The sequence below is a fragment of the Triticum urartu genome, chromosome 4 (genome assembly GCF_003073215.2).
Source record: "Triticum urartu cultivar G1812 chromosome 4, Tu2.1, whole genome shotgun sequence".
Taxonomy (NCBI): Eukaryota; Viridiplantae; Streptophyta; class Magnoliopsida; order Poales; family Poaceae; genus Triticum; species Triticum urartu.
In genome coordinates this window covers 557,431,305-557,458,376 of record NC_053025.1, presented here as the reverse complement: position 1 = coordinate 557,458,376, position 27,072 = coordinate 557,431,305, and the positions used below count along the sequence as shown (strand labels likewise).

The following is a 27,072-nucleotide window of genomic DNA, read 5'->3' as shown; positions in this document are numbered from 1 at the left end:
GTTCCCGCCCGGTGATCCCGCTGCCTTCCGGCGAGCCCTTTCTCCGATGCTTCCTTCCTCCCTTTCTCTGCTCCAACTCATCGTGCCTCTCCTCTCCCATGACCTACCCCTCTCTCTCGCCTCCTTCTCTTCACAGGAACTGTGCAGCCGCTGTCGAGTACTTCGCCTCCGTCTGCTTTCCCGCGAGCTCGGGCCAGATCCAGCGCCCAGGGCAGGAGAGACCTGAGCGGCGGGGCGACCGGCTGCCCGGTGTGAGCGGCAGCGACGCCCAGCTTCCAATGCCCCATACACTCTACACCATGAGAGAACTGATGTGAGAGGATATAGTGGGAAGAACAGTTGGGCGTTGGTTCAGAAATCAGTGGAAGGTGGAGACGTGCGTCAGGCCCACATGGACACGTGTTGCACAACGAAAGCGGCGGCCGCGAAGTTTCTTTTCAGCCGGTTGACGCTGAGCATTTTCCTTAATATTTTCTTTTACAAAGTTGATCAAATTTTATAAAATTTGACTTTAGCGAAATCTTGTAGTAGACTAAAAAGAAAGAGTTAATTACGGCAGTGGTGCTAGAACTTGACGCAAATAGTCACTTTAGTGTTAGAACTTGTGGTATACATTGAAGTGGTGCAAAAACTTGGCTCGAACGTACAGATACAATGCTAATCACATTTGTATACACTGGTCATGCTGACGGGCCATGACAGCATGGCGTAAGGCCCACAGTCAGTGTGAAGATGGGCCTGTGGCGTGTTATTTTTTGTGCAGAAACTACCTGTATTTTTATTTTTCGCTTTTTCTAACGAATAGGCCCCAGAGAACCATCACAAATTTATTAAAATGAAAAATAGGGCACGTAGAGGGATGGATTTGAACCAGTCCAGAGCTGACTTGACAACATAAATTGAAAAAATTAATCCGAAGAAAAAGTTACGCATGTGGGGTTTCAAATGAGCGACCCGAGTAAAAGAAGGAGGGTGTGCCACTCCAACTAATGGAATCTCATGTCTACATAGAATTGTTGACGTTTTTGTCTATAACAGAATTTACCTGTGGGGTACAATTTCTGTTAGTTTTTTTCTTCTCATTTTTCATTATTTTTAAAGAAAGGTAAACAACAATAACTAATATGACCCGCAAAAATAATAATATAAATAATATACATAAAATAAAATTAATTATACTAAAAAAGATTACCTATTAATTTAGAAAAACCATCAAATTAAATTACCAATTATTTCTATAATTTTGAAAGTGTTTACAATTATAAATATAATTAAAATTTACATTTTTTTACAAAACCAGTTTTTGCTGTTATAATGGCTCAGGATCCTTATAGGACATTAAAGATTATCTGTGTTTGTTGGCTAGCTACGCACGTGGGTTATCCTAAGGTTACCAGTTCGAATTATATGAGCGGCCTGTTTTTTTTTTCATACTAATAAAATTTGCGATGTTAGCTCATAGGTGGAACGTACCAGATGCCAGAACATGCAGTTAGTGTACACCTACAGGGGCCTTTTAAAAAACGAAAAATAAAAATCAGAGGGGGTTTCGCAAAAGGAGCACGCCACACGCTAGGACATTGGTCACTGACAGCGGGCTTGATGCCACGCTGGCATGCCTGACAGGTGACAGCGGCCGGTGTACACAAACGTGATTAGTACCGTCTTTGCACGCCTTAATTAAGTTTTTGCGCTAGTTCAATGTATGCTGCAAGTTCTAACACTAAAGTAACTGTTTAAGCCAAGTTCTAGCACTAGTGGTGCAATTGACTCAAAAAGAAACGGAGGGGGTACTTGCTTGAATCTACATCATTGTCTCTTGTTTTTGGCTATGTAAAAGACATGCATCTTCAACAACACAAAACTACAGGCTTGGTGCGTAATTTAACCAAAAAATCTTCATCAAAGCAACTCAAACATAATAAAAATTAGGTCGAGATTCTAAGGCCACCGAATGACCACTATTGCCGTCAAAACGAGTCGTTGCGGCCGCTTCCCTACCAGAGCTGGCTTGACCTTGTCATGACAGCAGGGAAGTCTTCAAGCCAAAGTTGTCGTCGTTGAACCCTTACATAGATACGAAATACCTGACATCAAATCTCGCCACATGACGAGAAACCCTAACCTCACCGCCTTAAAAAGACGTCATGAGTCTACGCCAAAGCTCCGTCGACTACATTTAGACGGACAACTCAGGGACGATCGAAGCTCGGAAGACAAACTCAAAGAAGAAGCGCCGCCATCTACCCGTCAAGGTCCCAAAGTTCAGGCGACATGGCTTAATCCAAATAAACACATCGTTCTAGGGAGTAGTCATCTACATAGATACTCACTCTGTCTCATAATATAAGAGTGTTTTTGACACTAGTGTAGTGTTAAAATGCTCGTATATTATGGGAAGGAGGGAGTAGATTATAAGACGATGTTTCCTTTTCTGCTACTCAAGTGGGAGTCTAGGTGCTTATGCACCTGGCTTCATAATTCGATTCATTTCCTCCCATTGATTTTACTTTTATAAACTATAATGGATGCTTGGATGATGTACCAGATTTATTTTATTTACTTGTAGCATAAACTTTGTCTCTAACCTCTTGCATGTATTATTTGCCCCATGTTTTAATGCTTTTTCAGCCATTTTATTTGCAAATAACTAGACAACTAACTTCTACATATATTGAGTGCAAGAGCACATTCACTCACAAAAAAGAGTGTGAGAATTTATGCCCTTGTTTTTAGAGAAAACGTGCAAGCCAAGCCCGAGAAAAGGCGCTAACCTTATCCCGGCTTTGACTTAACAAATCCATCAACCGGCCAGGATTACAAGAGCAGGACATTACAGGGAAAGTATAAAGCGAAACAGAAATAAAGGATACAAGGTACATTAAAACTGCGGCTGCTGCATGGGGCAAACGGCGATCGGGGATAAAGGATACAAGGGGCCTCCGCGTCCAGGGACATCACTAGCTGATCAAGCGTCATCGGGGAACCGAGCAACTCCGATCAGATCTGCACCAGCCTCCAGTCTTGGTGAGTCAGTGGTGGCGGCTGCAACGGCTGCGGCACGAGCAACGGCGGATACTGCATGAACTGCGGCTGCTGCGGCCAGGTCGGCGCCGCGGGCCTCTGCTGCGCAACCATGGCGTCCAGGTACTCGTTGGCGTTGGACGTCGGCCCCCACACCGTCGGGCCCAGCGGCAAGTGGTAACCGCCGCTCCACCAGTAGGGGTGCTGCTGCGGCCAAAACTACGGGTGCAGCGGCGCGATCGGCCTCGGCGCCGGTGGCCCGATGGCGAAGGGAGGCGCGCCCGCACCAGGACCCCAAGCCGGGCTCGGCTGCGGCAGCCACACGTGCTGAATCGCGTACCCCTACTGTGGTGGCGGCGGCAGGGGCAGAATCCCATCCCCCTGCTCCTGCTGCGGCGGCGGCGGTAGGGGCAGAATCCCATCCCCCTGCTGCTGCGGTGGCGGCGGTACGGGCAGAATCCCGTACCCCTGCTGCGGTGGCGGCGGTACAGGCTGAATCGTACCCCTGCTGCGGCGGCTGCGGTTGGGACGACGACGACGAATCCTCCCCGCGGCCACCGGCGTCGGAGGGAGCGGGGTGGCGCGACCCGCTCGGATTCATGGGTTGCAGCTTCGGTTGCGGTTGCTCTGGGGTTTCGGATTGGTGGGATTTGGGGGGATGCGAAATGGAGATTGCTGAATGGATTGGACGAAAGCATTTCCTTCCACCGTGTGTGTTTATATAGTGGAAGAGAGGCAGCGGCCGGGTTGAGGGTGAGAAAAGGACACCCGCCCGATTTACACGGGGAGGGGTGGGACCGGCTAGTTGGCATGCTCGGCACCCTACCAACTGAAGTTCTTTGTTAATTAAAGTTGGTTAAGATCTGATCGTATAATTATTGCGTTTATGTAGTACTATTACTGGCGCATTCACTACATGGACGATCAGTTCAGATCAGTCTCGGTAACATTAATTTGGATACTCACCGAAAAGCATTTCGACTCCACTCAATTTTATAGTTCTGCTGGTTGCAAAGTCATGCAAGCACTGAAATTATCCGTAACAGATAGTTTTGTGATAAGGTAATTTGTAACGGGTAACAAGTAATAAAAGTAAATAAGGTGCAGCAAGATGGCCCAATCCCTTTTGTAGCAAAGGACAAGCCTGGAAAAACTCTTATATAAAGGAAAGCGCTCCCGAGAACACATGGGAATTATCATCAAGCTAGTTTTCATCACGTTCATATGATTCGTGTTTGGTACTTTGATATGTGGGTGGACCAGTGCTTGGATATTGTCCTTCATTGGAAAAGCATCCCACTTATGATTAACCCCTATTGCAAGCATCCGCAGCTACAACATAAGTATTAAGGTAAACCTAACCATAGCATGAAACATATGGATCCAAATCAGCCCCTTACGAAGCAACTCATAAACTAGGGTTTAAGCTTCTCTCACTCTAGCAAGCCATCATCTACTTATTACTTCTCAATGCCCTCCTCTAGGCCCAAACAATGGTAAAGTGTCATGTAGTCGATGTTCACATGACACCACTAGAGGAAAGACAACATACATCTCATCAAAATATCGAACGAATACCAAATTCACACGACTACTTATAGCAAGACTTCTCCCATGTCCTCAGGAACAAACGTAACTACTCAGAAATCATGTTCATGTTCATAATCAGAGGGGTATTAATATGCATAAAGGATCTGAACATATGATCTTCCACCGAATAAACCAACTAGCATCAACTACAAAGAGTAATCGACACTACTAGTAACCCACAGGTACCAATCTGAGGCTTTGGGACAAAGATTGGATACAAGAGATGAACTAGGGTTTGAGATGAGATGGTGCTGGTGAAGATGTTGATGGAGATTGACCCCCTCTCGTTGAGAGGATCAATGGTGATGATGATGGTGATGATTTCCCCCTCCTGGAGGGAAGTTTCTCGGGTAGAACAGCTCCGCCGGAGCCCTAGATTGGTTCTGCCAAGGTTCCGCCTCGTGGCGGCGGAGTTTCGTCTCGTGAACTTGCTCATGCTTTTTTCCTCGACGAAAGACTCCATATAGCCAAAGATGGGCATCAGAGGGCTGCTAGGGGGCCCACGAGGCAGGGGGCACACCCCCACCCTCGTGGATGGTGGGTGGCCCCCCTCTGGTGTTGGAAATATGCCCTAGAGGCAATAATAAAAGCATTATTATTATATTTCCATGTTCATGATAATTGTCTTTATTCATGCTATAATTGTGTTATCCGGAAATCGTAATACATGTGTGAATAATGGACACCAACATGTCCCTAGTAAGCCTCTAGTTGACTAGCTCGTTGATCAACAGATAGTCATGATTTCCTGACTATGGACATTGGATGTCATTGATAACGAGATCACATCATTAGGAGAATGATGTGATGGACAAGACCCACTCCTAAACATAGCACAAGATCGTATAGTTTGTTTGCTAGAGTTTTTCCAATGTCAAGTATCTTTTCCTTTGACCATGAGATCGTGTAACTCCCGGATACCGTAGGAGTGCTTTGGGTGTACCAAACGTCACAACGTAACTGGGTGACTATAAAGGTGCACTACGGGTATCTCCGAAAGTGTCTGTTGGGTTGACATGGATCAAGACTGGGATTTGTCACTCCGTATGACGGAGAGGTATCACTTGGGCCCACTCGGTAATGCATCATCATAATGAGCTCAAAGTGACCAAGTGTCTGGTCACGGGATCATGAATTACGGTACGAGTAAAGTGACTTGCCGGTAACGAGATTGAACGAGGTATTGGGATACCGACGATCGAATCTCGGGCAAGTAACATATCGATTGACAAAGGGAATTGCATACGGGGTTGATTGAATCCTCGACATCGTGGTTCATCCGATGAGATCATCGTGGAGCATGTGGGAGCCAACATGGGTATCCAGATCCCGCTGTTGGTTATTGACCGGAGAGTCGTCTCGGTCATGTCTGCTTGTCTCCCGAACCCGTAGGGTCTACACACTTAAGGTTCGGTGACGCTAGGGTTGTGAAGATATGTATATGCAGTAACCCGAATGTTGTTCGGAGTCCCGGATGAGATCCCGGACGTCACGAGGAGTTCCGGAATGGTCCGGAGGTAAAGAATTATATATAGGAAGTGCTGTTTCGGCCATCGGGACAAGTTTCGGGGTCACCGGTATTGTACCGGGACCACCGGAAGGGTCCTGGGGGTCCACCGGGTGGGGCCACCTATCCCGGGGGGCCCATGGGCTGAAGGGGGAGGGAACCCAGCCCATAGTGGGCTGGGGCGCCACCCCCCCAAGGGCCCATGCGGCTAGGGTTGGGGGGGAAACCCTAGAGGGGGCGCCCCTTGCTTGGGGGGCAAGCCCCCCACCCTAGGCCGCCGCCCCCCTAGTAGATCCGTCTACTAGGGCCGGCGCCCCCCCATGCGCACCACCCCCCCTTGGCCCTCCTATATATAGTGGGGGAGAGGAGGGACTTGAGACCAGCCCCTGGCGCCTCCCTCTCTCCCCGTTACGTCTCTCTCTCGTAGTATAGGCGAAGCCCTGCTACTGTGACGCCCTGCATCCACCACCACGCCGTCGTGCTGCTGGATCTTCATCAACCTCTCCTTTCCCCTTGCTGGATCAAGAAGGAGGAGACGTCTCCCATCCCGTACATGTGTTGAACGCGGAGGTGCCGTCCGTTCGGCGCTTGGTCATCGGTGATTTGGATCACGTCGTGTACGACTACATCATCACCGTTCTTTGAACGCTTCCGCACGCGATCTACAAAGGTATGTAGATGCATCCGATGACTCATTGCTAGATGAACTCCTAGATGGATCTTGGTGAAACGAGTAGGAAAATTTTTGTTTTCTGCAACGTTCCCCAAATAGTGGTATCAGAGCTAGGTCTATGCGTAGTTCTTCTTGCGCGAGTAGAACACAATTTGTTGTGGGCGTAGATTTGTCAACTTTCTTGCCGCTACTAGTCTTATCTTGCTTCAGCGGCATTGTGGGATGAAGCGGCCCGGACCAACCTTACACGTACGCTTACGTGAGACCGGTTCCACCGACTAACATGCACTAGTTGCATAAGGTGGCTGGCGGGTGTCTGTCTCTCCCACTTTAGTTGGAGCGGATTCGATGAACAGGGTCCTTATGAAGGGTAAATAGAAGTTGACAAATCACGTTGTGGCTTTAACGTAGGTAAGAAGTCGTTCTTGCTAGAACCCTAATTCAGCCACGTAAAATTTGCAACAACAATTAGAGGACGTCTAACTTGTTTTTGCAGCAAGTGGTTTGTGATATGATATGGCCAAAGTTGTGATGAATGATGAATGATCTATATGTGATGTATGAGATGTTCATGCTATTGTAATAGGAATCACGACTTGCATGTCGATGAGTATGACAACCGGCAGGAGCCATAGGAGTTGTCTTTATTCTTTTATATGAGCTGCGTGTCATTGAGAAACGCCATGTAATTACTTTACTTTATTGCTAAACGCGTTAGCCATAGTAGTAGAAGTAATAGTTGGCGAGCAACTTCATGGAGACACGATGATGGAGATCATGATGATGGAGATCATGGTGTCAAGCCGGTGACAAGATGATCATGGAGCCCCAAGATGGAGATCAAAGGAGCTATGTGATATTGGCCATATCATGTCACGTTTATTATTTGATTGCATGTGATGTTTATCATGTTTTTGCATATTGTTTACTTAGAACGACGGTAGTAAATAAGATGATCCCTCATAACAATTTCAAGAAGTGTTCTCCCCTAACTGTGCACCGTTGCTAAAGTTCGTCGTTTCGAAGCACGCCGTGATGATCGGGTGTGATAGATCCTTACGTTCACATACAACGGGTGTAAGACAGTTTTACACATGCAAAACACTTAGGGTTAACTTGACGAGCCTAGCATGTACAGACATGGCCTCGGAACACAGAAGACCGAAAGGTCGAGCATGAGTCGTATAGAAGATACGATCAACAAGATGTTCACCGACGTTGACTAGTCCGTCTCACGTGATGATCGGACACGGTCTAGTTAACTCGGATCATGTAATACTTAGATGACTAGAGGGATGTCTAATCTAAGTGGGATTTCATTAATAATTTGATTAGATGAACTTAATTATCATGAACTTAGTCTAAAATCTTTGCAATATGTCTTGTAGATCAAATGGCCCACGTAGTCCTCAACTTCAACGCGTTCCTAGAGAAAACCAAGCTGAAAGACGATGGCAGCAACTATACGGACTGGGTCCGGAACCTTAGGATCATCCTCATAGCTGCCAAGAAAGATTATGTCCTACAAGCACCGTTAGGTGATCCACCCGTACCACAGAACCCAGACGTTATGAACGCTTGGCAGACACGTGTTGACGACTACTCCCTCGTTCAGTGCGGCATGCTTTACAGCTTAGAGCCGGGGCTCCAAAAGCGTTTTGAGAGACATGGAGCATATGAGATGTTCGAAGAGCTGAAAATGGTTTTTCAAGCTCATGCCCGGATCGAGAGATATGAAGTCTCCGATAAGTTCTTCAGCTGTAAGATGCAGGAAAATAGTTCTGTCAGTGAGCACATACTCACTATGTCTGGGTTACATAACCGCTTGTCTCAGCTGGGAGTTAATCTCCCGGATGATGCGGTCATTGACAGAATCCTCCAGTCGCTTCCACCAAGCTACAAGAGCTTTGTGATGAACTTCAACATGCAGGGGATGCAAAAGACCATTCCTGAGTTGTTCTCAATGCTGAAATCAGCGGAGGTAGAAGTCAAGAAGGAACATCAAGTGTTGATGGTCAATAAAACCACTAAGTTTAAGAAAGGCAAGGGTAAAAAGAACTTCAAGAAGGACGGCAAGGAGGTTGCCGCGCCCGGCAAGCAAGCTGCCAGGAAGAAGTCAAAGAATGGACCCAAGCCTGAGACAGAGTGCTTTTATTGCAAAGGGAAGGGTCACTGGAAGCGGAACTGTCCCAAATACTTAGCGGACAAGAAGGCCGGCGACACCAAAGGTATATTTGATATACATGTAATTGATGTGTACCTTACCAGTACTCGTAGTAACTCCTGGGTATTTGATACCGGTGTCGTTGCTCACATTTGTAACTCACAGCAGGAGCTACGGAATAAGCGGAGACTGGCGAAGGACGAGGTGACGATGCACGTCGGGAATGGTTCCAAGGTTGATGTGATCGCCGTCGGCACGCTACCTCTACATTTACCTACGGGATTAGTTATAAACCTCAATAATTGTTATTTAGTGCCAAGTTTGAGCATGAACATTGTATCAGGATCTCGTTTAATACGAGATGGCTACTCATTTAAATCCGAGAATAATGGTTGTTCTATTTATATGAGAGATATGTTTTATGGTCATGCTCCGATGGTTAATGGTTTATTTTTGATGAATCTCGAGCGTATAGCTACACATATTCATAGTGTGAGTACCAAAAGATGTAAGGTTGATAATGATAGTCCCACATACTTGTGGCACTGCCGCCTTGGTCACATAGGTGTCAAACGCATGAAGAAGCTCCATGCAGATGGACTTTTGGAGTCTCTTGATTATGAATCATTTGACACGTGCGAACCATGCCTCATGGGTAAAATGACCAAGACTCCGTTCTCAGGAACAATGGAGCGAGCGACCAACTTATTGGAAATTATACATACTGATGTGTGCGGTCCAATGAGTGTTGAGGCCCGCGGTGGCTATCGTTATGTTCTCACCCTCACTGATGACTTGAGTAGATATGGGTATGTCTACTTAATGAAACACAAGTCTGAAACCTTTGAAAAGTTCAAGGAATTTCAGAGTGAGGTTGAAAATCAACGTGACAGGAAAATCAAGTTTCTATGATCAGATCGTGGAGGAGAATACTCGAGTCACGAATTTGGCACACACTTAAGAAAATGTAGAATAGTTTCACAACTCACGCCGCCTGGAACACCTCAGCGTAACGGTGTGTCCGAACGTCGTAATCGCACTCTATTGGATATGGTGCGGTCTATGATGTCTCTTACTGATTTACCGCTATCTTTTTGGGGCTATGCTTTAGAGACTGCCGCATTCACTTTAAATAGGGCTCCGTCGAAATCCGTTGAGACGACACCGTATGAATTACGGTTTGGGAAGAAACCTAAGCTGTCGTTTCTAAAATTTGGGGATGCGATGCTTATGTCAAGAAACTTCAACCTGAGAAGCTCGAACCCAAGTCGGAAAAATGCGTCTTCATAGGATACCCTAAAGAAACTATTGGGTATACCTTCTACCTCAGATCCGAAGGCAAGATCTTTGTTGCCAAGAACGGACTCTTTCTGGAGAAAGAGTTTCTCTCGAAAGAAGTAAGTGGGAGGAAAGTAGAGCTTGATGAAGTATTACCTCTTGAACCGGCAAATGGCGCAACTCAAGAAAATGTTCCTGAGGTGCCTGCACCGACTAGAGAGGAAGTTAATGATAATGATCAAGATACTTCTGATCAAGCTCCTACTGAAATTCGAAGGTCCACAAGGACACGTTCCGCACCAGAGTGGTACGACAACCCTGTCTTGGAAATCATGTTGTTGGACAACGGTGAACCTTCGAACTATGAAGAAGCGATGGCGGGCCCGGATTCTGACAAATGGCTAGAAGCCATGAAATCCGAGATAGGATCCATGGATGAAAACGAAGTATGGACTTTGACTGACTTGCCCGTTGAACGGTGAGCCATAGAAAATAAATGGATCTTTAAGAAGAAGACAGACGCGGATGGTAATGTGACCATCTATAAAGCTCGGCTTGTCGCTAAGGGTTATCGACAAGTTCAAGGGGTTGACTACGATGAGACTTTCTCACCGGTAGCGAAGCTGAAGTCCGTCCGAATCATGTTAGCAAATGCCGCATTCTACGATTATGAGATATGGCAAATGGACGTCAAAACGGCATTCCTTAATGGTTTCCTTAAGGAAGAATTGTATATGATGCAGCCGGAAGGTTTTGTCGATCCTAAGAATGCTGACAAGGTGTGCAAGCTCCAACGCTCGATTTATGGGCTGGTGCGAGCATCTCGGAGTTGGAACATTCGCTTTGATGAGATGATCAAAGCGTTTGGGTTTACGCAGACTTATGGAAAAGTGAGTGGGAGCTCTGTAGCATTTCTCATATTATATGTAGATGACATACTTTTGATGGGAAATGATATAGAACTCTTGGACAGCATCAAGGCCTACTTGAATAAGAGTTTTTCAATGAAGGACCTTGGAGAAGCTGCTTATATATTAGGCATCAAGATCTATAGAGATAGATCGAGACGCCTCATAGGTCTTTCACAAAGCACATACCTTGATAAGATATTGAAGAAGTTCAATATGGATCATTCTAAGAAGGGGTTCTTACCTGTGTTACAAGGTGTGAAATTGAGCTCAGCTCAATGTCCGACCACGGCAGAAGATATAGAAGAGATGAGTGTCATCCCCTATGCCTCAGCCATAGGTTCTATTATGTATGCCATGCTGTGTACCAGACCTGATGTAAACCTTGCCGTAAGTTTGGTAGGAAGGTACCAAAGTAATCCCGGCAAGGAACACTGGACAGCGGTCAAGAATATCCTGAAGTACCTGAAAAGGACTAAGGAAATGTTTCTCGTTTATGGAGGTGACGAAGAGCTCGTCATAAAGGGTTACGTCGACGCTAGCTTCGACACAGATCTGGATGACTCTAAGTCACAAACCGGATACGTGTATATTTTGAATGGTGGGGCAGTAAGCTGGTGCAGTTGCAAGCAAAGCGTCATGGCGGGATCTACATGTGAAGCGGAGTACATGGCAGCCTCGGAGGCAGCACATGAAGCAATATGGGTGAAGGAGTTCATCACCGACCTAGGAGTCATACCCAATGCGTCGGGGCCGATCAAGCTCTTCTGTGACAACACTGGAGCTATTGCTCTTGCCAGGGAGCCCAGGTTTCACAAGAAGACAAGGCACATCAAGCGTCGCTTCAACTCCATTCGTGAAAATGTTCAAGATGGAGACATAGAGATTTGTAAAGTACATACAGACCTGAATGTAGCAGATCCGTTGACTAAACCTCTCCCTAGAGCAAAACATGATCAACACCAGAATTCCATGGGTGTTCGATTCATCACAATGTAACTAGATTATTGACTCTAGTGCAAGTGGGAGACTGTTGGAAATATGCCCTAGAGGCAATAATAAAAGCATTATTATTATATTTCCATGTTCATGATAATTTTCTTTATTCATGCTATAATTGTGTTATCCGGAAATCGTAATACATGTGTGAATAATGGACACCAACATGTCCCTAGTAAGCCTCTAGTTGACCAGCTCGTTCCTCAACAGATAGTCATGATTTCCTGACTATGGACATTGGATGTCATTGATAACGAGATCACATCATTAGGAGAATGATGTGATGGACAAGACCCAATCCTAAACATAGCACAAGATCGTATAGTTCGTTTGCTAGGGTTTTTCCAATGTCAAGTATCTTTTCCTTTGACCATGAGATCGTGTAACTCCCGGATACCGTAGGAGTGCTTTGGGTGTACCAAACGTCACAACGTAACTGGGTGACTATAAAGGTGCACTACGGGTATCTCCGAAAGTGTCTGTTGGGTTGACATGGATCAAGACTGGGATTTGTCACTCCGTATGACGGAGAGGTATCACTGGGCCCACTCGGTAATGCATCATCATAATGAGCTCAAAGTGACCAAGTGTCTGGTCACGGGATCATGAATTACGGTACGAGTAAAGTGACTTGCCGGTAACGAGATTGAACGAGGTATTGGGATACCGACGATCGAATCTCGGGCAAGTAACATATCGATTGACAAAGGGAATTGCATACGGGGTTGATTGAATCCTCGACATCGTGGTTCATCCGATGAGATCATCGTGGAGCATGTGGGAGCCAACATGGGTATCCAGATCCCGCTGTTGGTTATTGACCGGAGAGTCGTCTCGGTCATGTCTGCTTGTCTCCCGAACCCGTAGGGTCTACACACTTAAGGTTCGATGACGCTAGGGTTGTGAAGATATGTATATGTAGTAACCCGAATGTTTTTCGGAGTCCCGGATGAGATCCCGGACGTCACGAGGAGTTCCAGAATGGTCCGGAGGTAAAGAATTATATATAGGAAGTGCTGTTTTGGCCATCGGGACAAGTTTCGGGGTTATCGGTATTGTACCGGGACCACCGGAGGGGTCCCGCGGGCCCACCGGGTGGGGCCACCTGTCCCGGGGGGCGACATGGGTTGTAGGGGGTGCGTCTTGGCCTAGATGGGCCAAGGGCACCAGCCCCAAAGGCCCATGCGCCTAGGGTTCCACTTAAAGGAAGAGTCCAAGTGGTGGAAGGCACCTCTAGGTGCCTTGGGGGGGAGGGAAACCTCCCCTTGGCAGCCGCACCTAGGAGATTGGATCTCCTAGGCTGCGCACCACCCCCCTTGGCCCTCCTATATATAGTGGGGGAGAGGAGGGACTTGAGACCAGCCCCTGGCGCCTCCCTCTCTCCCCGTTACGTCTCTCTCTCGTAGTATAGGCGAAGCCCTGCTACTGTGACGCCCTGCATCCACCACCACGCCGTCGTGCTGCTGGATCTTCGTCAACCTCTCCTTTCCCCTTGCTGGATCAAGAAGGAGGAGACGTCTCCCGTCCCGTACGTGTGTTGAACGCGGAGGTGCCGTCCGTTCGGCGCTTGGTCATCGGTGATTTGGATCACGTCGTGTACGACTACATCATCACCGTTCTTTGAACGCTTCCGCACGCGATCTACAAAGGTATGTAGATGCATCCGATGACTCGTTGCTAGATGAACTCCTAGATGGATCTTGGTGAAACGAGTAGGAAAATTTTTGTTTTCTGCAACGTTCCCCAACATCTGGTACTTCTTTTTCCCAATATTTTTTATATATTCTGAAACGTGCTCCCACAAAGTTTCAGGACTTTTGGAGTTGTGTAGAATAGGTCTCTAATATTTGCTCCTTTTCCAGCCCAGAATTCCAGCTGCCGGCATTCCCCCTCTTCATGTAAACCTTGTAAAATAAGAGAGAATAGGCATAAGTATTGTCACATAATGTGTAATAACCGCCCATAATGCAATAAATATCGATATAAAAGCATGATGCAAAATGGATGTATCAATGGATCTTTTCAGAAGATCTGCCACCTCGCGAGCCATCCAATCTAGGTTTCTCACCGTACGATTGCTCTTTACAACAAGAGTATTGACTATTGTAACAAGATCTGTGTTTCAGAAACACGTCGGTGACTATTGAACAAGAGCTTTGTTTCAGAAACACGTTGGTGACTATTACAACAAGAGCTTTGTTTCAGAAACATTGGTAACGTTGCAAATCTCTCCGTGCATGATCCCTATTTGAAACTAGAGCTTTGTTTTAGAAACATTGTTGACTATTGCAACAAGACCTATGTTTCAGAACGATTGATGGCGTTGCAAAAGCATCTACGAATAGTGTTGAACTCCCAAATGCCTCACCACGGATGGCGACAGCCTGCTGCCCAGCCCGTAAACATGCCACGCAGGGCTGGGAGGGATCCATCAGCGAGGGCTCCCCCGACATCAACAGCGCCGCCGAAGAGGCCGTGCGCTGCGTGCAGTACCAGGAGCACTCACACCCGAAGCTTCTACGCCGCCCAGTGATCCTGCTGCCCTCCGGCGAGCCCTTTCTCCGATGTTTCCTTCCTCCCTTTCTCTGCTCCAACTCATCGTGCCTCTCCTCTCCCATGACCTACCTCTCTCTCTCTCTCTCCTCCTTCTCCTCTTCACAGGAACTGTGTAGCCGCTGTCGAGTCCTTTCGCCTCCGTATGCTTTCCCCGCGAGCTCAGGCCAGATCTAGCGCCTAGAGCAGGAGAGATCTGAGCGGCGGGGCGGCCAGCTGCCCGGTGTGAATGGCAGCGACGCCCAGCTTACAATGCCACATCCACTTTGCACCATGAGAGAACATATGTGAGAGGACAGAGTGGGAAGAACAGTTGGGCGTTGGTTCAGAAATCAGTGGAAGGTGGAGACGCGAGTCAGGCGGACAAAAAGTTTCTTTTCAGCCAGTTGACGCTGAGCATTTTCCTTAATTTTTTCTCTTACAAAGTTGGTCAATTTTATAAAATTTAACTTTAACGAAATCTTGTATGTAGACTAAAAAGAAACAGAGGGAGTACTTGCTTGAATCTACATCATTGTCTCTTGTTTTTGGCTATGTAAAAGACATGCATCTTCGTCAACACAAAACAACAGGCTTGGTGCGTAATTTAACCAAAAAAATGTTTTCAAAGAAGCTCAAGCATAATAAAAATTACGTTGAGATTCTGAGGCCACTGAATGACCACTATTGCCGTCAAAATGAGTTATCACGGCCGCTTCCCTACCAAAATTGGCTTGACCTTGTCATGACAGAAGGGAAGTCTTCAATCCAAAGTTGTTGCCATTGAACCCTTGCATAGATACGAAACATCTGACATCAAATCTCACCACATGATGAGAAACCCTAACCTCAGTCTCTCTGGTCGCCGGCTTCTCCGCCGGCTGCTGAGGCCCGCCGCCTAGTAGGCCCCGCCGGCTGGTCTGGTACGGAGCCGTCAAGCCGCCTCCGCCGCTCGCGGGTCTTGCCGGCTGCGAATTACTGTAGTCGTGTTGCTAATGACGCATGCTTCGTCAGGGGAGCGTGGCTACAGTCCCGCCGCCTGGTGGGAGAATCACTGTAGCCATTCTGTGTCTTATCTGATTAATGGTGCACAGGCCTTGCGGAACGAGCGGGCCGCCAGTTAGAAGCCGGCTTCTCATGGTCTGACTGTTGAGGCTCCCGCCGTCTTCCGGGCTCACGCTAGCCGGTAGGGCCCGTCGCCTTCGGGCCATACCGACAAGCGGCCGTGGGAGCAGTGCTTCGCTTGACAGGAGTGGCGTCAGGGGTGGAGGGGCAACAGTGCCACGCCGGGCGGAGATCTCCGCCTGTACGGAGCACTGTGGCCACGCCCGGCCCTAGATACGGGGGTGATGGGCTACACTGTTGCCTCGCCCTGTCCTGTCTTCCTAATGATGGTGCAGACTTCGAGGGCACTATGGGCCGACTGTAGTGAGCCGGCCTCTATGGAGGCCGTCTGCCAGGAGTCGGCCCGTCTTGGAGCCGCATGCCAGGAGTCGGCCCATCTCGGAGCCGCCTTCCTGAGCATGGCCGTCTTCTAGTAGTCGGCCGTTCGGCCAACCGGCCACCAGAAGGCGGTGCTTTATCTTGACGTCTTGAGGGGCGCAGCCGGTCCGATGCCTTGAAAGGTTCTAGGACCCGGGTTTGCCTACCCGTGGACCATTACTCCGACAGTAGTCCCCGAAGCTGGTGAGACGCCGCGATAGAGGAGCCGAGGAGTCTCAACAGTTTCCTCATCCAGGTCAGTAGGAGCCGGTGCTACGTCTTGAGCCAGTCAGTAGGAGACTCTTAGGAAGCTAGTCAGTAGGAGCCGGTGCTACATCTTGATCTTGCATTGGTTTTCCCCGAAGAGGAAGGGATGATGCAGCAGAGTAGCGTAAGTATTTCCCTCAATTTCTGAGAACCAAGGTATCAATCTAGTAGGAGGCCACGCTCAAGTCCCTCGTACCTGCACAAAACGATAGCTACTCGCAACCAACGCGATTAGGGGTTGTCAAGCCCTTCACGGTCACTTACGAGAGTGAGATCTGATAGATAGAATATATTTGGTATTTTTGATATAAAGATGCAAAGCAAAAAGTAAAAGCAAAGTAAATAGCAAAACAATATTAAAGTGATGGAGATTGATATGATGAAAATAGACCCGGGGGCCATAGGTTTCACTACTGGCTTCTCTCGAGAGCATAAGTATTCTATGGTGGGTGAACAAATTACTGTTGACCAATTGATAGAATTGAGCATAATTATGAGAATATCTAGGCATGATCATGTATATAGGCATCATGTCCGTGACAAGTAGACCGAAACGATTCTGCATCTACTACTACTACTCCACTCATCGACCGCTATCCAGCATGCATCTAGAGTATTAAGTTAAAAATAGAGTAACGCCTTAAGCAAGATGACATGATGTAGAGAGATAAATTCATGCAATATGAAATAAACCCCATCTTGTTATCCTCGATGGCAACGATACAATACGTGCCTTGCTGCCCCTTCTGTCACTGGGTAAGGACACCGCAAGATCGAACCCAAAGCTAAGGACTTCTCCCATGGCAAGAACTACCAATCTAGTTGGCCAAACCAAACGGATAATTCAAAGAGACTTGCAAAGATAACCAATCATACATAAAAGAATTCAGAGAATATTCAAATATTATTCATAGATAGACTTGATCATAGACCCACAATTCATCGGTCTCAACAAACACACCGCAAAAACAAGATTACATTGAATACATCTCCACGAGAGAGGGGAGAACTTTGTATTGAGATTCAAAGAGAGAGAAGAAGCCATCTAGCTACTAACTATGGACCCGAAGGTCTGAGGTAAACTATTCACACTTCATCGAAGGGGCTACGATGATGTATAAGCCCTCCGTGATGACGGCCCTCTTCCGGCGGAGCTCCGGGACAGGCCCCAAGATGGGGATCTCGTGGATACAGAAAGTTGCGGCGGTGGAATTAGGTTTTTGGCTCCTCGTCTGATCGTTTGGGGGTACGTGTGTATATATAGGAGGAAGAAGTACGCCGGAGGAGCAACGAGGGGCCCACGAGGCAGGGGGCGCGCCCTGGGGGAGTGCGCCCCCCACCCTCGTGACCGCCTCTTTTGTTCCTTAGAGTAGGGTCCAAGTCTCCTGGATCACGTTCGGTGAGAAAATCACGTTCCCGAAGATTTTATTCCGTTTGGACTCCGTTTGATATTCTGTTTCTTCGAAACACTGAAATAGGCAAAAAACAGCAATTCTGGGCTAGGCCTCCGGTTAATAGGTTAGTCCCAAAAATAATATAAAAGTGAAAAATAAATCCCAATATAGTCCAAAACAGTAGATAATATAGCATGGAGCAATCAAAAATTATAGATACGTTGGAGACGTATCAGCCGGATGCATCCAGTCGGACTTCTCCGAAATCTCGAATGCGATGGCGCGAACCAGGTGGCGTGCTAGCTAAGCTTCTCAGCCAGCTACCCATCGAGGGCACGCCACGTGGCGCCGGTTGGCCGGGCCTGCTTGCAAGCCGATATGCCTGATGGGATGCGATAGCAGGCCGGGTCCGCCACCACCGGGCCTCGGCACGCGAGCGGATCCGCTGCGGCCGAGGCGGGCGGTTGTGTTCCCCTGCAGAGTTACCGCGCGCAGTAACCCACGCGTTAAAGGTGGGGACGTGGGGTCATGGGCACAGTTAGTCCGACGATCCCATGCCCGCCTCCTCGGCTTCATAGCCTGCAGGCTATAAGTAGGAGGGAGAGGGAGCGGTGGGATAGGCGCGCCCCTCCACCCCATTCTTGCCTCTTTCCCCTTCCTCTCGCCGCAGCGCCCCTGAGCCACGCTGGAGCGCTGCTGCATTCCGTTTTCGTCGAATCCGTCCGCCCGAGCCTTTTTTGCTCCGCCCACTTCCCAGCTCCCTCGCCACACCTTTCCTTTGTCAAGTTCTCCATGGCGCACGAGCGAGGAGGAGACTGAGACGGGTCCAATGTCCACGAGGATCACATTTCCTTCCTCCGCACGACGCGGCGTCTTCCCGGCGCATACCATGTGAAGGCGCGCGTGCCGCCGGAGGGAGAGATCTCGCCGGCGCCCGGTGAGGGCGAGCGGGCCGTCTTCCGCTCGCATTTCATCCGTGGCTTCGGCCTACCGGCGAGCGAGTTCCTCCGCTCATTTCTTGAATTCTACCACCTCTAGCCCCATCACATCACGCCCAACACCGTGATGCTCCTGGCCGCCTTCGTCACCATGTGCGAAGGATACCTCGGCATCCTCCCCACCATCGAGCTGTGGGGGGCCTTCTTCTACACCAAGCTGGGCACCTCCGTCCGGGAGGTGGCTGCCAGTGCGGTGCCTTCATCGCGGTTCGCCGACCATCACCGAGGAACGTCTTCCCCACCATCAAGTTGCCACAGTCGGTCAAGATGTGGCAGCAGTCCTACTTCTACGTGGAGAACGTGGATCCGGCTGTCGACTTCCTCAACCTGCCGGCATACGAAGCCGGCCCGCCTGCCAAGCCTCGGGCTAGCTGGGGCTACAAGCCGAAGCCGGTATCAGCAGACGGCGCCGCCGCCATCCAACAGCTCCGGGAGTTGATCAACATCGAAGGCCTCAGGGCGTCCGACCTGTTGGTTGCCTTCGTCGAGCGCCGATTTCTTCCGCTCCAGAGCCGGCCACACTTGATCAGCCGTATGAGCGGGCACCGCGACCCGTGCCGTCTGATCACCAAGGAGATGCCGGCTGCTGAAGTCGCAAACCTGGTGAACGAGATCTCCGGCCTCAAGCTGGAGGGGTCTTGGAGTTTCGGCAAGCGGCCGTATTCTCGCGCCGATCCGCCGCCTGCGGTAAGTTTTCCGATTCTCTCTTTTTGATAATCGCCTTAATCTTGATCTTGGTCTTGATCAGCCGGCCTCTCATCATCTGAAATAGATCTACATGTCGGACGCGACGGCCGCTGTCGTAGGTGCAAGCGGCGACTACCAGCCGGACAGGGCGGTGAGCGATGTGGACGACCCCGACTTGGGGGTAGCCGCCTTGGAGGACACCGTGATAGGCGGCGTCTACGAAGCAGGCGGCTCCGAAGAAGCCGGCATCAAGACCTGGCTCGATGATGATGAGGACAAAGAAGAGCCACGCCCCGCGCGGGGTGCTGGCAAGGCGGACATGGCAGCCCTAGGCGGCACGCGCAAGCGTAAGCAAGGCGTCGCCTTGTTCGGTAGCATGCTGAAGAAACCCAAGAATCCCACCGCCGCGACCAGGCAGAAGGTGGCCGCGGCGAAGGCCGTCAAGTACCAAAAGCTCCCAAAGGCGCCCCCTATGGTGTCGGCGTAAGATTCTTTCCCTTATGCTTTCTTTCTCGTTGGCTCTTTCTGAACTTCCTTTGTTTCATTTCCTTGATTTTATGGCTCCGCTCTCCCTCGAGAAGTCGGCCGCCGCCTCCATCGTGGGGTCGGCGGAGACCTCCACTACCACCCGACGAATCGATCCGACCGCCGACCTCCGGGAGGCGACGGAGAGAAACGCGCGGGAGGCGCGTGAGGAGCTAGAAGCCGCCCGCCTGGAGAAGGCGGAGGTAGACAAGGCGGAGGCCGCCGCTTTGAAGAAGCTGGCGGAGGCTGAGGCCGCCGCTGCGTTGAAGAAGCAGGCTGAGGAAGTTGCGCGCCATTAGTCGACGATATTCGTCATCCTCATGAACTCCGGGCCGCCACCACCAGAGTTCGTGGTGCCGACTGAGGAAGCTGGCGACGAGCACCCGATCATGGAGAGGGATGGTGGCGACGTCTTCATGCCGGACATAAACGTGCCTCCGCCACCTCCTTCTGAGGAGGTGCGAGACAAACAGCCGGCCGACCCGCCGGCGCCACCAGCCGGAGGTGGGCCGATGACAGGTCCAACTCCTAAGGTCCGCACACCCTCGCGCCGCTGATTTGCGAAGGTGGTCTCGGCACCGCGGCCTCGGGAAGTCGGCACTGCGAGCTCGTCGATCCCGGATGCCGAGGCGACCAGCGTGGCGCCCGTTGTCTGGGTGCGGGGAGGCGGGACGGGCCCCTTGAACAAGGCAATCCTGGACGTCCAGGTCAAGCTCCACGCAGAAGCCGACACACTCAAGCACTACAACAACGCGTTCCTGGAGTCGCGAGCAACCATCCGGGTAAGCTTCTTGCTTCTTTTTATTTTTAATTCTTGTACTGCTTTGTGGGGGCGCACTGGCGCACCCACTAGGTGTAGTCCCTAAGTTTCGAGCCGGCTGTTGAGCAGGCGGCCCGGAACTTTAATTGGCAAGCTCCGAGTACTGATGCTTGTCTATTATCTTTGCTCCAGGATTATCATAACCTTCGTGCAGCCGCCTTCAACTCCAAAGTCTAGGAGTTGGATCAACGGCCGCCGACTTGTCGGAGAGCCGGAGTAAGTCTTTTTCTTTCTCTACGAGGGCGCGCTGGCGCACCCGCGAGCTGTAGTCCCCGAGATTCGGGCCGACTGCTAAGCGGTCGGGCCGGATCTTCCTGGCGACTGTTCTTTTTCTCTGTTGATTGCTGATATCTCTTTCTTTTTCTCCTTTTGCAGAGGCCAACGCCACCCTTCAACGGCAGCTGGGCGAAGCCAACACCGCACTGCGTGCCAAGGAGGTGGACTGCAGCAAGCTGGCCGAAGAGCGCGACCGACTGGCCGCGTAATTGGCGGAGCAGGCGGAGCTTCTCAAGAAGGCCCAGAAGGAGGTGGAGGACAAGGAAGCGGGTCTCCTTGCTGAGTTTGAGATCGAGCGCTCCGCCTGGACCGACAAGGAGGCGATGCTGACAGTGGGTTTGGCGAGATCGAAGACATGGTCGACGATAAGTTGCCTTCTTTATTCTTTCTTCAAATCGCCAGCTTCTGATCGAACCGACTTCTTGTTTCTGATCTGACTCTTTGCTTTTTTTTCCCGAGCAGACTTCTTCCCGGGTCACTCTGGTGCTGCCAACCAGGCTATTGAGGCCGACCACGAAGGACGGAGGGAAGAAGGTGAGGAGATCGCCGCCAATGCCCCTCGCACTCTCCGCGAGCAGCTTCTCAGCATCCAGGCTCGTCTTCGGCCGACTCATCGGATGTTGCCTCGCCTTCAGCGTGTCGGCGCCTAGGCAATCACCACCCTATGGCCCGACATGCCAGCTCTACGCACCCCCAGCCGGACTGCCGACTGGCTGGAGGTGGCGGTCGGCCGCCTTGAGGAGTGGAAGGGCTCCTCGGCTTAGGTCGGAGCACGCCGGGCCCTGGAGTTCGTCAAGGCGTGGTACCCTGGGCTAAATCTAGCCCAGTTGACCATGTTTCGCCAGGAAGCCCAGGAGGAGTTGGTGGCAGTGGAGGGTGAGCTTGTCAGGCGGGCGGCAGCAATCGCCGAGTACACCGACACCGGCGTCTTCATCCCGGAGCTAGCCAAGAATGGTGCCGAGGCGCCACGAGAATGGTTCGATCTGAACCTGGAGGATGGCGAGGACTTGGCCGAGGTGATCGACTCCAGCGACGAGGGAGAAGACAAGGAGGAAGAGGAAGGTGAAGAGGGGGCGCCAGAGGTCCGTGCGGACAGCCAGCCTCAACTCGACAGCGCCCCCAGCAACGAGCCACGCCCAAGCAATTCGGCTGTTGCTGAAGGTGACCGAGCGGAGACCGACCAGCCGGCCGCTCAACCAGACGGCGCCACCGACTCCACCATTCCGCCGAACCCGCCTGCTGCTTCCTAGGCAGCCTTTTTTCCTTTATTTCTTCCTGCTTACTAGTCTCAACAAACTTTGTTAGCTTTGCACAGTTCCACCCATGGGGTGTATTTAAAACTCATGTTGGATGTTGGCCAAGGGCCTTTTGATGTGTAAATATTTTTGCTAAGTTCTATCTTTCCTTGCTTCCTACTCTCTGGCTTTTTTTCCTTTGCCGCCTTCCCTGAGTTGCCATCTTGCCATCCGAACAATTGTTCCACGGATTGTGGCTGGGTCAAGTACTTAGCCACTTTTGGGGAGGCAAGTACTTAGCCGACTAGAGTTTTCTAGCACGTGAAGTAGAAACCGGCCGTCCGGCTACTTAACAGCCAGTCGGCGAGGCAGGAGGCCGGCTTGGACTATGTTTATGCTTTGGATCCTTAGCCATTTTACATGCAGCCATCTTTTCTGCCTTTACTCCTGCCAACCAAACAGTCGCTCTGCGAGCTGCGGCTTCTGGCAGGAGAAAGCTTAGGTGCCAACACATTACTTGTCCGGCTGCAGGAAGCATTTCATAGCACAAGGCGGCAAGTCCCCGGGTCGACTGGTCGAACCCGGTGCCAGATGGATTAATCAAATAACACAACTGAGTGGCGTAGTGCTTATCATATGGATAAAAGAGGGCAGTCCCTGAGCTCTCCTTGGGGGACCCAGAGTCTTCATACTTAATACAAAAGTTGCCATGGTACATACTGTATCAACTGTAAAACCTTCGAAGGAGGTTTGCATTCCATGGTGGTTCTGTCTCCTTGCCAGAGTCATCTCTTTTACGTGCTCGAGGCTTCTGAGCATCGATGAGGTAGTAGGAGTCGTTGCCCAACACCTTGCTGATGATGAAGGGGCCTTCCCAAGGTGCCGAGAGCTTGTGCTGGCCGGAAGTTCGCTGGATCAGCCAGAGCACAAGGTCTCCTTCTTGGAAGGATCTTGGCTTGACCTTTCGGTTGTAGTATCAGCGCAGGCTCTGCTAGTAGATGGTAGACCCGCAGAGTGCCAGCAGTCGGCCCTCTTCTAGCAGACCAACGCCGTCTTGTCGTGCTTCTTTTGCCTCCTCTTCGGTGTACATGGTGACTCAAGGGGAGTCGAATTCTATGTCCGTCGCGATGACGGCTTCGGCACCGTAGACGAGGAAGAAGGGCGTGAAGCCGGTTGAGTTGTTCGGAGTTGTACGCAGGCTCCATAGGACGGCCAGCAGCTCATCGAGCCAATAGCCGGCCGGCCGCTCTAGAGGTTCGACCAGTCGGGGCTTGATGCCGGATAAAATGTGGCTGTTTGCTCGCTCCACCTGGCCGTTTGACTGCGGGTGAGCAACGGATGCCAGGTCCAATCGGATGCCCTGTGTCGCGCAGAAACGGGCCAAGGCGCCTTTGGCAAAGTTTGTTCCATTGTCGGTGATGATGCTGTGCAGTATGCCATACCGGATGGTGATGTCGGAGATGAAAGTCATAGCAGTCGGACCATTCAACTTCTTAATTGGCTTTGCTTCTATCCACTTCGTGAACATGTCCACTGCGACAAGCAGATGGGTCATGCCGCCGCATGCCGTCTTGAATGGTCCAACCATGTCCAGGCCCCAGACGGCAAAGGGCCAAGCAATGGGAATAGTCTTGAGTGCAGAAGCCGGCTGATGTGGCTTTGAACGAAACTTCTGGCACCCTTTGCATTTCTGGACCAAGTCCTTGGCGTCTTCTAGAGCAGTCGGCCAAAAAAACCGTGGCAGAAAGCTTTGGCCACGAGTGCTCTTGAAGCCGCGTGGTGACCACACTCGCCTTGGTGGATATCTTTGAGGATTGCTTGGCCTTGATCTGGCTCCACGTAGCGCTGATGAACGCTAGTGACACTGCGCCTCACAAGCTCTCTGTTGACTATAGTGTATGCTGCCGCCCGGCGTTGCACTTGCCGGGCCGAGATATCATCAGTCGGCGCCTCTTTGTTCACCAAAAAGTTGAGGATGGGCTGGGCCCATGAAGGTGCTGTTACTTCCTCGACTGCTAGGATTGCTACTTGCACAAGGGCGGTTGGGCCGGGAGGCGGTGGGTTGGAATCAGGAGGCAGCGGGTTGGAGTCGGCTGCCACTTGCTGAGTTGATGAAGTCCCCGGGCCAATTGCAGCAGTCCCCGGATTGGACTCTGAAGTCCCTGGGTCGGGTGCGGCTGCTGCAGTCCCCGGGTCGTCCGCCGAATTCCCCATGCCAGCTGCTGGAGTCCTCAAGCCGGATCCGACTACTTCGGGAGGAGCCAACACAAAGATGGAATCTGACTTTGGCGATGGCTTGACAAATGGCTTGAGGAGGCATTGCAGGGCGACGCCAGTTGGTATTGCTTGCCGGGTGGAGCCGATACGCGCCAAGGCGTCAGCCTACTCATTGTCATTTCTTGGTACATGGAGGAACTCGCACCCCTCGAAGTATCCACTGAGTTGCTGGATGAGGAAACGGTAGCTTGCCATGTTTTCATCCTTGGCGTCCCAATCGCCTGACGACTGCTGGACTACCAAGTCAGAATCACCATAACACAGGATCCGGCGAATGCCGAGTTCCTTGGCAAGCCGGAGCCCATGAATGAGTGCTTCGTATTCAGCAACGTTGTTGCAGGCGGCTAAGTGAATTTGCAGCACATATCTGAGCTTGTCGCCTTTGGGAGAGGTGAGGACGACACCGGCTCCCAAACCGTGCGCACCTTGGAACCATCAAAGTGCACTCGCCAATGAGTGGAGTCTGGTGGTGGCGGCAGGTACTGGGTCTCGATCAGTCGACGAGGAAGTCAGCCAGCGCTTGTGACTTGACGGCAGTGCGAGGTTGGTAGTAGATGGTGTAGGGGGCCAGGTCTATGGCCCATTTGGCCACTCGTCCTGAGACATCTCGGCTTCCAATGATCTCGGCAAGTGGGGTTGTGCAGACCACAATGATAGGGTGCTCTTGGAATTATGGCTTCAGTTTTTTGCGGCAAAGTGCACGCCATATCACATCTTCTGGTAGTGGGGGTAGTTCTGCTTGGAGGTGGATAGTACTTCACTCAGGTAATACACCGGCCTCTGGACTGGTAGAGCTCTGCCTTCCTCCTTGCGTTCTACCACTATGACTGTGGTGACCACCCGGCTGGTGGCGGCGATGTAGAGGAGCATAGGCTCCTTGGGAGTCGGGGCCGTCAGGACAGGCGGAGTGGTCAACATCTTTTTGAGTTGAAGAAAAGCTTCATCCGCCTGGTCGTTCCACTAGAAAAAGGTGGACTTCTTCATGAGCTGGTACAGGGGAAGAGCCTTCTCGCCCAGCCGACTGATGAAACGACTGATGGATGCCAAGCAGCCGGTAAATTTTTGCACGTCCAGCAGTCGGGTGGGCACTTCCATCCTCTCGATGGCCTTGATCTTCACAGGGTTGCACTCTATGCCGCGTTCTGAGACCAGAAAACCAAGAAGCTGGCCGGCTGGTACTCCAAAGACGCATTTCTCTGGGTTAAGCTTGATCTGAAATCGGTGCAAGTTCTCAAAGGTCTCCTTGAGGTCTTCTAGTAGCGTTCCCCATTTTTCCGTCTTCACCACCACATCATCCACACAGACGTGGGTGTTTCTGCCAAGTTGCTTGAGGAGACACTTCTGCATGCAACACTGAAACGTGGCACCGGCATTTCTCAAGCCGAACTTCATGGTCAGGTAATAGAAGGCTCCGAATGGTGTGATGAAAGTGGTCTTCAGCCTATCGGCCGGGTTCAGCTTGATTTGGTGATACCCTGAGTATGCATCCAGAAAGCTCAACAGCTCGCATCCGGCTGTGGAGTCAATCACTTGGTCGATTCTTGGCAAAGCAAATGGATCTTTGGGGCATGCTTTGTTGAGGCTGGTATAATCAATACACATACGCCACTTCTTGTTCTTCTTCAGCACTAGGACTGGGTTGGCTAGCCACTCTGGAAAGAATACTTCCATGATAAAGCCGGCTGCTAGAAGTCGGGCTATCTCCTCTCCAACAACTCTTCTCTTCTCCTCTGACAGGCGATGCAAGGGCTGCTTGACTGGTTTGATATCGGACCGGACGTGTAGCTTGTGCTCGGCGAATTCCATCGGAACACCCGACATGTCCTTGGGAGACCATGCAAAGATGTCCCGATTCTCACGAAGGAAATCGACGGGCTCGCCTTCCTATTTGCTATCAAGGTTTGCACCTATGACAGCGTGCCTCTCCAGTGCTCTGGGTCCAAGGGTATCTTCTTTGTTTCCTTTGCCGGTTTGAACGAGCCTTTAGCTTCCGACTCCTTGGGGTTGGGCGACCTATCCGGCTGCTTACTGGCCATTGCCACAACCCGGTCGTGGAGCCGCTTCTCAGCCGCGATCACGAGGGACTCGGCCAACCGGCTGCTCTCTGCTGCGCAGGCGGACGACTTCTTGTAGTCCCGTGCTATGGTCAGGATTCCCTTGGAGCTCAGCATCTTCATCTTCAAGTAAGCATAGTGGGGGACCGCCATGAACTTGGCCAGTGCAGGTCGGCCAAGCAATGCGTGATAACGGCTCTCAAGGTCCACCACCTCAAACCAGATGGGCTCTCGGCGGAAATGATTTTTGTCTCCGAAGAGGACATCTATCTGAGTCTTGCCGATTGGTGAGCAGGAAAGGCCAGGAACTATGCCATGGAAAACAGTCCGGCTGGGCTGAAGGTGTCTCTGCTTGATTCCCAACTTCTCCATGGTATCTTTA

At 50.7% G+C, this 27,072-nt stretch overlaps 1 pseudogene; it reads right to left on the bottom strand.

The window, feature by feature from the left end:
• Positions 1 to 23,953: 23,953 nt before the first annotated feature.
• LOC125554859 lies at positions 23,954 to 26,843 on the bottom strand (annotated as a pseudogene).
• Between the last annotated feature and the right edge of the window lie 229 nt (positions 26,844 to 27,072).